The sequence below is a fragment of the Phascolarctos cinereus genome, unplaced genomic scaffold (assembly GCF_003287225.1).
Source record: "Phascolarctos cinereus isolate Bilbo 61053 unplaced genomic scaffold, phaCin_HiC Scaffold_5;HRSCAF=322, whole genome shotgun sequence".
In the NCBI taxonomy this organism is placed as follows: domain Eukaryota; kingdom Metazoa; phylum Chordata; class Mammalia; order Diprotodontia; family Phascolarctidae; genus Phascolarctos; species Phascolarctos cinereus.
The window spans coordinates 245,547,618-245,558,639 of record NW_027555958.1 but is presented as its reverse complement, the minus strand read 5'-3'; the positions used below and the strand labels follow the sequence as shown (position 1 = coordinate 245,558,639).

At 40.5% G+C, this 11,022-nt stretch overlaps 2 pseudogenes; one reads left to right on the top strand and one right to left on the bottom strand.

The window, feature by feature from the left end:
- Window positions 1-3,517: 3,517 nt before the first annotated feature.
- LOC110199322 (pre-mRNA-splicing factor RBM22 pseudogene) lies at window positions 3,518-4,766 on the bottom strand (annotated as a pseudogene).
- Window positions 4,767-7,576: 2,810 nt separating this feature from the next.
- LOC110199323 (pre-mRNA-splicing factor SLU7 pseudogene) lies at window positions 7,577-11,021 on the top strand (annotated as a pseudogene).
- Window position 11,022: the final 1 nt, after the last annotated feature.

Sequence of the window (11,022 nt, the reverse complement as noted above, 5' to 3'; positions counted from 1 at the left end):
TTGCTTGAGCTCTCCCCCAAACCCCTCCAAATACTCATAAAAAATGGCTCTAAACAAATTCTGAAGCAGCAGAACCCACAAAAGGACAGAGTGAAACAAATTTCCAGCCCAAGACAACCTGGATGATTGATCAGAAAGGTGTATCGCTCTGGGCTGGGAGCACAGCACAGCGCGGTGTGGGCACGCAGGCCACAGGGAACCTGGAGCAGGCCTCAGAGGACTGAATCTCGGGCAGCTGTGGAGGTTTCCAGACTCCTCAATCCACCAATGCCAAAGACAACTTAGAAGGTCAGTGGGAAAAGTCTGTTTCTGTCGGTGGTCAGAGAGGAAGGTGGGGTTTCAGCTCCATTCCCCACAAGCATGGCCCTGGAGGGGGCAGCTGCTTTCTGCGCTTCCGGCCCACAGTCTGAGGTGGAATCCAGTGGCTGATCAGAGAGGGACTTCAGGGATCTCTTTGCCAGTGCTCAGGCAGGAATCTCTTGTTTTGCCCCTGTTTGGATCTGGGTCACAGTTCTGGGCAGCAGTGCTGGGGTGAGGAGGAGTGCTGGCGTGGTGGAGCTTGTAGTGGCTGTGGAGAGGAACCCCTCCTCACAGTTATGGGACAGAAAGAAATACTTGTGGTCACAGGCCAGGAAAGGAGAAAACACCTCGCCCCTTATCATACCACCTTGGAAGAACTGAAAATTTACAGGTCCCTACAAGTATCTCTGAAAACAGCTACACAAACCCCTGAACCTTGGGACAGTACATTCTCCACACTGGAAGCAGACTCTTACCTTAACAAGGAGTTTAAAACTCAAGTAATTGGCCGGGATCATGAGCAAGCAATGCAAAAAGAGTCAGACTATATTATCTTACTTTGGTGAAAAAGAAGATCAAAATATACAACCAGAAGAAGACAACAAAATCAAAGCTCCTACATCCAAAGCCTCCAAGAAAAATATGAATCAGTCCCAGGCCTTGGAAGAGCTCAAAAGGGATTTTGAGAAGCAAGTAAGGGAAGTAGAGGAAAAACTGGGAAGAGAAATGAGAGTGATGCAAGAAAATCATGAAAAACAAGTCAACAGCTTGCTAAAGGAGACCCAAAAAATACTGAAGAAAATAACACCTTAAAAAACAGCCTAACCCAAATGGCAAAAGAGGTCCAAAAAGCCAATGAGGAGAAAATGCCCTAAAAAGAAAAATTGGCCAAATGGAAAAGGAAGTCCAAAAGCTTACTGAAGAAAACTTCCTTAAAAATTAGAATAGAGCAATTGGAAGGCAGTGATTTTATGAGAAATCAAGACACTGTAAAACAAATCCAAAAGAATGAAAAATTAGAAAACAATGTGAAATATCTCATTGGAAAAACAACTGACCTGGAAAATAGATCCAGGAGAGAAATTTAAAAATTATTGGACTATCTGAAAGCCATGATCAAAAAAAGAGCCTAGACATCATCTTTCAAGAAATTATCAAGGAAAACTGCCTGATATTTAGAACCAGAGGGCAAAATAGAAATTGAAAGAATCCACAATCTCCTCCTGAAAGAGATCCCCAAAGGAAAACTCCTAGGAATATGTAGCCAAATTCCAGAGTTCCCAGGTCAAGGAGAAAATATTACAAGCTGCCAGAAGGAAACAATTCAAGTACTGTGGAAACACAATCAGGATAACACAAGATTTAGCAGCTTCTACATTAAAGGACCTCAGGGCATGGAATATAGTATTCCGGAGGGCAAAGAAGATAGGATTACAACCAAGAATCACCTACCCAGCAAAACTGAGTATAATCCTTCAGGGGGAAAAAAGGTCATTCAGTGAAATAGAGGACTTTCCAGCATTCTTGATGAAAAGACCAGAGCTGAATAGAAAATTTGACTTTCAAATACAGGACTCCAGTGGAACATGAAGAGGTAAACAGGAAAGAGAAATCATAAGAGACTTATTAAGATTGAACTGTTTACATTCCTGCATGGAAAGATGATATTTGTAACTCATGAGAACTTTGTCAGTATTAGGGTAGTTGAAGGAAAAAATGTATGTATGTATATATAGATAGATAGATAGATAGAGGGCACAGGGTGAGTTGAAGATTAAGGGGTCATATCTGGAGAATAAAATTAAGGGATGAGAGAGGATGATACTCGGAGAAGAAAGGGAGAGGTAGAATGGGGTAAATTATCTCACAAAAAAAAGTCTCTCACAGTGGAGGGGAAACAGGGGAAGGTGAGAGGGAATGAGGGAATCTTATTCTCATAGGATTTGGCTTAAGGAGAATAACATACACATTCAATTGGGTATGGAAATCTGTCTTACCCTACAGGAAAATAGGGGGAGAAGGGGACAAGAGAGCAGGGGGTGATAGAGAGGAGGGCAGATTGGGAAAGAGGGTAATCAGAAGCAAATACTTCTGAGGAGGGACAGGGTCAAAAGAAAGAATAGAATAAATGGGAGGGCAGGATAGTATTAAGGGAAATAGAGTCAGTTTTTCACAACATGTCTACTAAGGAAGTGTTTTGCATAACTGCACATGTACAACCTATATTGAGTTGCTTGCCTTTTCAATGAGGGTGGGTGGGGAGGGAGGAAGGGAGAAAATTTGGAACTCAATGTTTTAAAAACACATGTTTAAAAAAAATGTTTTCACATGCAACTGGGAACTAAGAAATACAGGAAATGGGGTACAGAAGTCTATCCTGCTCTACAGGAAAATAGAAGGGGAAGGGGATAAGAGAAGGGAGGGGGGAGAGATAGAAGAGAAGGCAGACAGGGGAAGGGGTATTCAGAATGCATGCCATCTTGGGGTGGGGGGAGGGGTGAGAAATTTGGAACTCAAAAACTTGTGGAAGTGAATATTGAAAACTAAAAAGAAATAAATTTATATTAAGAAAAAAAAAAGAAAGATTAACATCTCTCTCACAGAAGAAGGCATGAGTTTGCAATTCAGGCCCCAAAGTTTTATGAAGAGAAGGGTCACTTTGGATGGCAGAGCATAAACAAGAGTTTTCTTAAGACTGAAAAGAAGTTGGTTTGGTTTCCTTAGCAGAGTTTCCTTTAACAAAAGGAGGACAAAAGATGAAAGAAAGTATCTAGGGGTGTTTGATTTTCAAATTTCAACCTTGGGTAATAGGGAAATAATACTTACTGACTCTTCTTAATGACTACTACTAGAAAAAGAATTATTTTAAAAATATTGTCAAACAATTGCTTTCACTCCAGGTCAAAGTTTGTGAAACCCCAAACACACAGAAAAATACATACAAATGTACAAAATTTGCATACAAAAATACAAAATGAAAATTACAACTCCCTTAAAAGTTCCCAGAAGCTCCACACTCACCCTGACCCTCTTTTTTCCTGTATGGTTAAGAAGCAAAGGACATTGTTACACCAGTGACCATTTTTGTGAATATCAGTTTAGCAGTATGTTATGTGCTACCATGGAAACTTAAAGGAAAACAAAATTACTCAAAGATTTATTTGTTCCATTTCAAAAGCTTCTTTATTCCTCAGAGCCCAGCCACTGTAGCAGGATGTTAGGGACTGCTGGGCTTTCCTGCATGAGCCCCCATCCTCATGGGATCCTGACAAGGATAGTGGATGGGTCCTGGAGTTTCCAGTGAAGTGAGGTAGTGGTGCCATTAGGTTGAACATGTGTGATCCAAAAACCTGGTGGGTGAGCAGGTACAATCCCACAAGGAGGGCAGGGCAATATTCAACACTACTGGAGGAACACTGGGAGGGAGATTAAAATAATTGGTACAGACTTCTTCTTCAGCTGCTGGAGGAGAAGGAAGAGCTGCAGGAAGTCCTGGGACAGGCACCAACTTAATTCCAGAGTCTATAGTTCCTTCTTTTTCCTTTTCTTTTCCTCTGGTCACCTGAGATCTTCCCCATTTCACATGAAGCCTGTGTCCATTTACAATCAGTTTGTTGAAGGACTTCTTGGCAGCCATCTCTGCAGCTTGCATTGTAGCAAACTGGATGAAATTGCACTGCTGCCTCTGTTTAACTGTTATCGTTCAGATCTCATCAAACTGGTAAAAGTGATTTCTGAGATCCTTCCCACTGATTGTATATCCCAGGCCACCAACATATAGAGTGGTAATGGTCTTATCATCTGGAGGGGCCAGGTGAGGCATTGTTGAAGCCTGCCTTAGAAGCTTATCTGCCAGGGGATCATTAATACCATAGTAGCTATCTTTGATGTTCTGATCAGCAAGAGGATCGTCTGGGTCTGTAGGCTTCTCATTCCTCTCCTCTTTTGCGTTCTCCTTTCACCCAAAAGGAACAAATGTGAGGACGATTGCATTTGTAGTAAGGAGTCATCTGAGCCAATTTGAGCAGCATGTCACCTGTAGTTGTAGCTTTCCCTAGAACACCAACTAGTCGACTTCCATCAGAGTTAGAAATCTCTCGTTCAGCATTCTGGGTGTAGCATTCTTTGTTCACATCGGACTTAGGCATATCATCCTTAAAGGATAGTCCTGCATCATGGACCTGAATAGGTAAGCCATATTCTAGGTCTAAAGGGCAGGTCTGACATACATTTTTTAGCTTGCTGCAGGTTTGGCACACTTCAGTCTTCTTAAAACACATGCAAAAACCAGGACACCAGTGGAACATTGTGAACGGCTTGGCACAAATTTTGCATTCTTTTCCATATTTTTCTTTGGTCATCTGGATGTAGGGGTTTTCTCTGAGGCACATCTGACATAGAATACAGAAGTCCGAGTCCTCCCAGTTCTGCCTGTGTTAGGTATTGGAGCCCAGAGATGTTGCCATCTTGGAAGTGGCGGTAGCCACAGCCCTGCCAGTGGAAGTAGGAGCAGTTCCAACTTGCCTTAACACAGTTTTCTTCCCCTTTGACAATCTATTGGGGTTTTTTTCCCCAATGTTTTGAAGTGTCACACTCCTTCAAAGATGGATGCATTTATCACTAAAGGCAAGACACTGAATTCAAACCTAAGGATAGATAGCAACCTCTTTCAAAAATCCTCACACCTTTAACCAGTTCTTTCTTGTAGGAGTCTGCATTCCCTCCATTTATATACGAAAAAAGACCTCCCACAAAGGACATCATGGAAAGGTAGAGCCTCTTACCTAAGTACTCAGGAAGAGTAGGTGTGGACTCAGACTTCAACTGGGATTTTGTTGAGGGCCGATCTTAAGAGTCTGATAAGGGTTTAAGATCCAAGGCAGAGTTTGACTTCTGCCTAGGCTTTTACCCGAAAGGGCTCAATGATTAAGTGCTATGGCTCTCCAATCCCTTCCTGATTAGGAGGTCCCTGAGACATTCCTTCTCACTCTTTGAACCTTAGATTTACACATTCACTCCTCTATGCAGGTGGCGCCAAGGTGCCTGGGAAAACCTTGGAATATACAACCAAATCTAGGAACCCTGGTAACGAGGAAATTCATGTTATCACATCCTCAGCAGGTGTTCTGGGGAGTATCTCACGGGGAGGACTCTTTGAAGTTAGGCTAGATTTTCTCTGTATATCCTGTATCCTCAGATGAATAAACTGAGTCAGTAATTCTGCTCTGCCTAGCCCATGTCTCAAGTTATTCCACGCCTCTCTGTTCAGTGTACAATCTGGTTGCGGGCAACAGAATCTCACCCTGCCCCCCAACTAAAACAACAATTTGATAGTAGGAAAGTTGAATTGGCCAAAAGAACCTAAACAGTTGAGTAACAGAAAGTTTATGAGGATGAAACTATAAAGTACAGAGAAGGTGCTAACTCATCTTATTAGTTAGGAGAAATTTCTTCATCTGGGATCAATGAATTCACAAGTGCAGTTCCATCCCTACAATTCTAAAGCCTTGTTTTACAAGGCTGGCTGCTGAATGAAGAGGGCTGGTGTGGGGAAAAAGACAAGACTTCCTTCAGCTTCAATGCCACTAGACTCTAAGCTGCTGGTCCTAAGATGGCAAGGCACTCTTCCTCCTGAAATTCATCATTCCTTATCTTTGCATTCCTCCCACCTGGCAAGAGAATGTGACCCCCAGGAGAATGTGAGCAACCCATAGGTAGGCCAAGCTAATATAATAAAAATGACAATTCTACCTAAATTAATTTACTTATTCAGTGCCATATCAAACTACCAAAAATTATTTAATAGAGCTAGAAAAAATAATAAAACTCATAAGGAAGAACAAAAGGTCCAGAATATCAAGAGAACTAGTGATAAGAAACGCAAGGGAGGGTGGCCTAGCCATGCTAGATCTAAAACTGTATTATAAAGCAGTAATCATCAAAACTACTTGGTAGTAGCTGAAAAATAGTGGTGGATCAGTGGAGTAGGTTAGATACACAAGACACAGTAGTCAATGACTATAGTGATCCACTGTTTGATAAACCCAAAGACTAGCTTCTGGGACAGGAGCTCACCATTTGACAAAAACTACTGGGAAAACTGGAAAATATTATGGCAGAAACTAGGCATAGACCAACATCTTACACCATATACATGATTTAGACATAAAGGATGATATAAGCAAATTAGGAGAGCAAGGAACAGTTTACCTGTCAGATCTACGCAGAACAGAAGAATTCATGACCAAACAAGAGATAGAGAACATTATGAAATGAAAAATGGATAATTTTGATTACATTAAATTTAAAAGTTTTTGGACAAACAAAGCCAATATACCCAAGATTAGAATGGAAGTATAAAGCTGGGAAATAATTTTTACAGCCAGTGTCTCTGGTAAAGGCCTCATCTCTATAATATACAGAGAACTGAGTCAAATCCATAAGAATACAAGTCATTACCCAGTTGAGAAATGGCCAAAGGATATGAACAGGCAGTTTTCAGATTAAGAAATTAAAACTATCTAAAGTCATGTGAAAAAAAAATGTTCTAAATCACTATTGATTAGAGAAATCCAAATCTCAGGTTCCACAGTTATCAGATTGGTTAACATGACAAAACAGGAAAATAATAAATGTTGGAGAATATGTGGGAAAATTGGAACACTAATGTATTGTTGGTGGAGTTGTGAACTGATCCAACCATTCTGGAGAGCAATCTGGAACTATGCCCAAAGGGCTATAAAACTGTGCATACTCTTTGATTCAGCAATACCACTTCTAGATCTATATCCCAAAGAGGTCATAAAAATGGGAAAAAGACCCACATGTACAAAAATATGTATGGCAGCTCTTTTAGTGGTAGCAAAGAATTGGAAATTGAGGACATGTCCATTAATTGGGGAATGACTGAACAAGTTGTGGTATATGACTGTAATAGAATACTATAGTTCCACAAAAAATGATGAGCAAGCAGATTTCAGAAAAACCTGGAAAGACTTGTATAGTCTGATGTTGAGTGAAGCGAGCAAAACCAAAAGGACATTGTACACAGAAACAGCAACATTGTGCAATGACCAGTTTTGATAGACTTAATTCTTCTCAGCAATGCAATGATCTAAGTCAATTCCAAAAGACTCATGATGGAAAATGCTATCCACATCCAGAGGAAGAACTATGGAGTCTGAATACAGATTGAAGCATACTATTTTCCCTCTTTTTTTGTTTTGTTTTTCTTTCTCATGGCTTTCCCCTTTTGTTCCGATTCTTCTTGCACAACATGGATAACATGTAAATATATTTAATACGATTGTACATGTATATCCTATATCAGATTGCATGATCTCTTGGGGAGGGGAGAAGAAAGGGGAGGAAAGGAGGGGAGAATTTAGAACTCAAAATCTTATAAAAGTGAATGTTGAAAACTAAAAATAAATAAATAAATAAATGAAATTTTTAAAGAGAGAACGTAAGTGACCTTGGCTTTTGTTCCTATTTCAATAGAATACACTTAAGTGACTCAATTTTTTTGGTAATTTTTTTAATTTAAACTTAAATACAAAATGATAAAAGAAAAAATATTGCATGTATACAACAGAGAGTAAGAGAGGATTCCCTATAAAACAATAAATTTCAATTTCAAGAAAACCTATGTAATAAAGAGTACACATTATTTTCAAAGCTGCTCAGCTTTTCTTTGCTTTCTTATTGGTTTTCTTTACTTCTCTGCTTTATACTTTTTACTTTATTTTCCCTTCCCACCTCCCACCTGAAAGAAGGCTGTAATTAAGCATGTATACATACATACATATATACATATACACACATATTTATAGATGTCTATAAACATATATCTATAGATGTCTATGAACATGTACCTGTATACGCATAAACACATACACATTTATGTAAGATCGTACTATGCGTCTGTTTCTGTGAAGGTGATCCCATCAATTCCTTCATTGATCCCGTCATGTGTACATGATTGCTGTTCTAAGGAGGCATATATGAGGAAGTTAGAATATTTAGGGGGGGAGGGGCAGTGCCTAGGCAGGGGCAGAGGACCTGTTGTTCAGTGAGGCCTATGATTGAGTCTGGGGGCCTGTGGTGTGGTTAAAGTCAGATTGTGTGGTCAAATCAGGACATGCCTACTGTTCATTGAAACCCATAAGGAAGTTAGAATATTGGGGCTGGGGGCAACTTTATCAACATTCTATCATTAGGGCTATCAGCCTATGGTCTAATAGAGTTGAAGCTGAATGAAGCCTTGCCTTTTTCCTCACAACAACCCTCTTCATTCAGCTGCCAGCCTTGTAAAACAAGGCTTCAAAATTCTAGGGAAAAGACTGAACTTGTGAACTCACTGATCTAGGGAAGCCCCAGATGAAGAAATTCCTTCTAATTTATAAGACAAGTTAGCACTTTGTCTGGACTTTATAGTTTTAACCACTGCTAATCTTGTTACCAACCTTCCTTAGGTTCTTTTGGCCAATGCCAACTTTCTTTCTAGCAAATTGTTTCAATTGTTGGGTTGGGTGAGCAGGGGAGGGTGGATTCCAATTGAAATCCAAGTTCACACCTACTCTTCCTGAGTACATGGATAAGAGACCCCACCCTTCCATGACGTCCTTTGTGGGAGGTACTTTTTCCTATATAAATAGAGGAAAGGCAAACTCCTGAAAGAACTGGAGTGGGGATTTTTGGAGGAGGGTGCTATCCTTAGGGTTGCATTCAGCATCTTGCACTAGGCAATAAATGCATTGTTTAAGAAGTATAGCTTCAAAACATTTTTTCAAGTGATGGCAGAGGCAAAGAAGCCCTGCTTAGGTGTCCAAAATATACTTGGACAAATACCTGCAGCAGTAAACAGACTGCTTTAGAAGTCTGTCTGGATCATAGTCTGGGGCTCATTCCTCTGGGGTTTTCCTCTAGGTGGAGGCAGGGGCACTGCCAGATAATCAGGACCCAGTTGGCTGCTGTTTCAGAAGTAGTAAACACTGATCCCCAGGAAGGATCAAATGACATGGATTTGGAAGAGCCAAGGAAAATGACAAGGGAAGACTGGAGAAAGAAAAAGGAGCTAGAACAACAGAGAAAGCTAGGTAATGCACCAGCTGAAGTAGATGAGAAAGGAAAAGATATCAATCCTCATATTCCTTAGTACATTTCCTCTGTGCCATGGTCTATAGATCCATCAAAAAGACCCACACTGAAGCATCAAAGACCCCAACCTGACAAAAAGAGTACAGTTCATTTGGAGAATGGCATAAGATGGGTGTGAAAGAGAATAATGTGACTACAAAATACCGCAAAGGAGCATGTGAAAATTGTGGGGCTATGACACACACACAAAAAAAGACTGCTTTGAGAGACTTAGGTGTGTTGGTGCCAAATTCACAGGGACTAACTTAGCCCCAGATGAACATATTCAGCCTCAGCTTATGTTTGACTATGATGGTAAAAGAGATAGGTGGAATGGCTATAACTCAGAGGAACATATGAAGATTGTGGAAGAATATGCCAAAGTTGACCTGGCTAAACACATACTGAAAGCTCACAAGCTACAGGAAGAATTAGCCTCAGGAAAATCAATGGAACAAGTCAATTCCTCAAAACACCAGTGGGGAGAAAAAGAACCAAATTCTCTTGTGGAAAGAGACCATAACAGTGAAGATGAGGATGAAGATAGGTATGCAGATGACATTGATATGCCTGGACAAAATTTTGACTCTAACAGACGAATTACAGTACTTAATCTCAGGATTCAAGAAGACATTGCTAAATACTTGCGAAATTTAGATCCCAATTCTGCCTACTATGATCCAAAAACCAGAGCAATGCGAGAGAATCCATATGCCAATGCAGGAAAAGGTCCTGATGAAGTTAGTTATGCAGGAGACAATTTTGTTCAATACACTGGAGATACAATTTCAATGGCACAAACACAGTTGTTTGCCTGGAAGGCTTATGACAAAGGGTCTGAAGTGCATCTCCAAGCAGATCCAACAAAACTGGAGTTGCTGTATAAATCATTTAAAGTCAAGAAAGATGATTTCAAAGACCAACAGAGAGAAAGCATCCTAGAGAAGTATGGAGGTCAAGAACATCTGGATGTTCCCCCTTCTGAGTTACTGTTAGCTCAAACAGAAGACTATGTGGAATATTCAAGACATGGAACAATCATTGAAGGACAAGAATGAGCTATAGCCTGCTCTAAGTATGAGGAGGATGTCACGATCAACAATCATACACATATCTGAGGATCCTATTGGAAAGAAGGTAGATGGGAGTACAAGTGCTGTCATTCCTTTATTAAGTTTTCCTAATGTACTGGAGAGGTTGAGAAGGAAATAGCTAATGCAGATGAATCTATTCCTGATGATGCCATGGGAGGAGAGCAAACAGACAGATCAAAAACTCTAATGGAGCTCCACTAAGAGAAACAGAAAGAGGAGAAGAAGAAGAAGAAAAAGAAGAAACACAGGAAAAGTAGTTCTGACACTGAGGGTGAAGAAAAGAAGAAACATGAAAGACTGAAAAAGGCATTAAATGCTGAGGAGGCCCAACTCTTGCACATCAAAGAGATAATGCAGCTATATGAGAGGAAGAGGTCCTCCCATAGCATGTATGAAGTCCAAGAGCCTACGGAAGAGGAAATGGAGGCATACAGGATGAAACGCAGGAGGCCAGATGACCCCATGGCTTCTTTGCTTGGACAGCAATGAC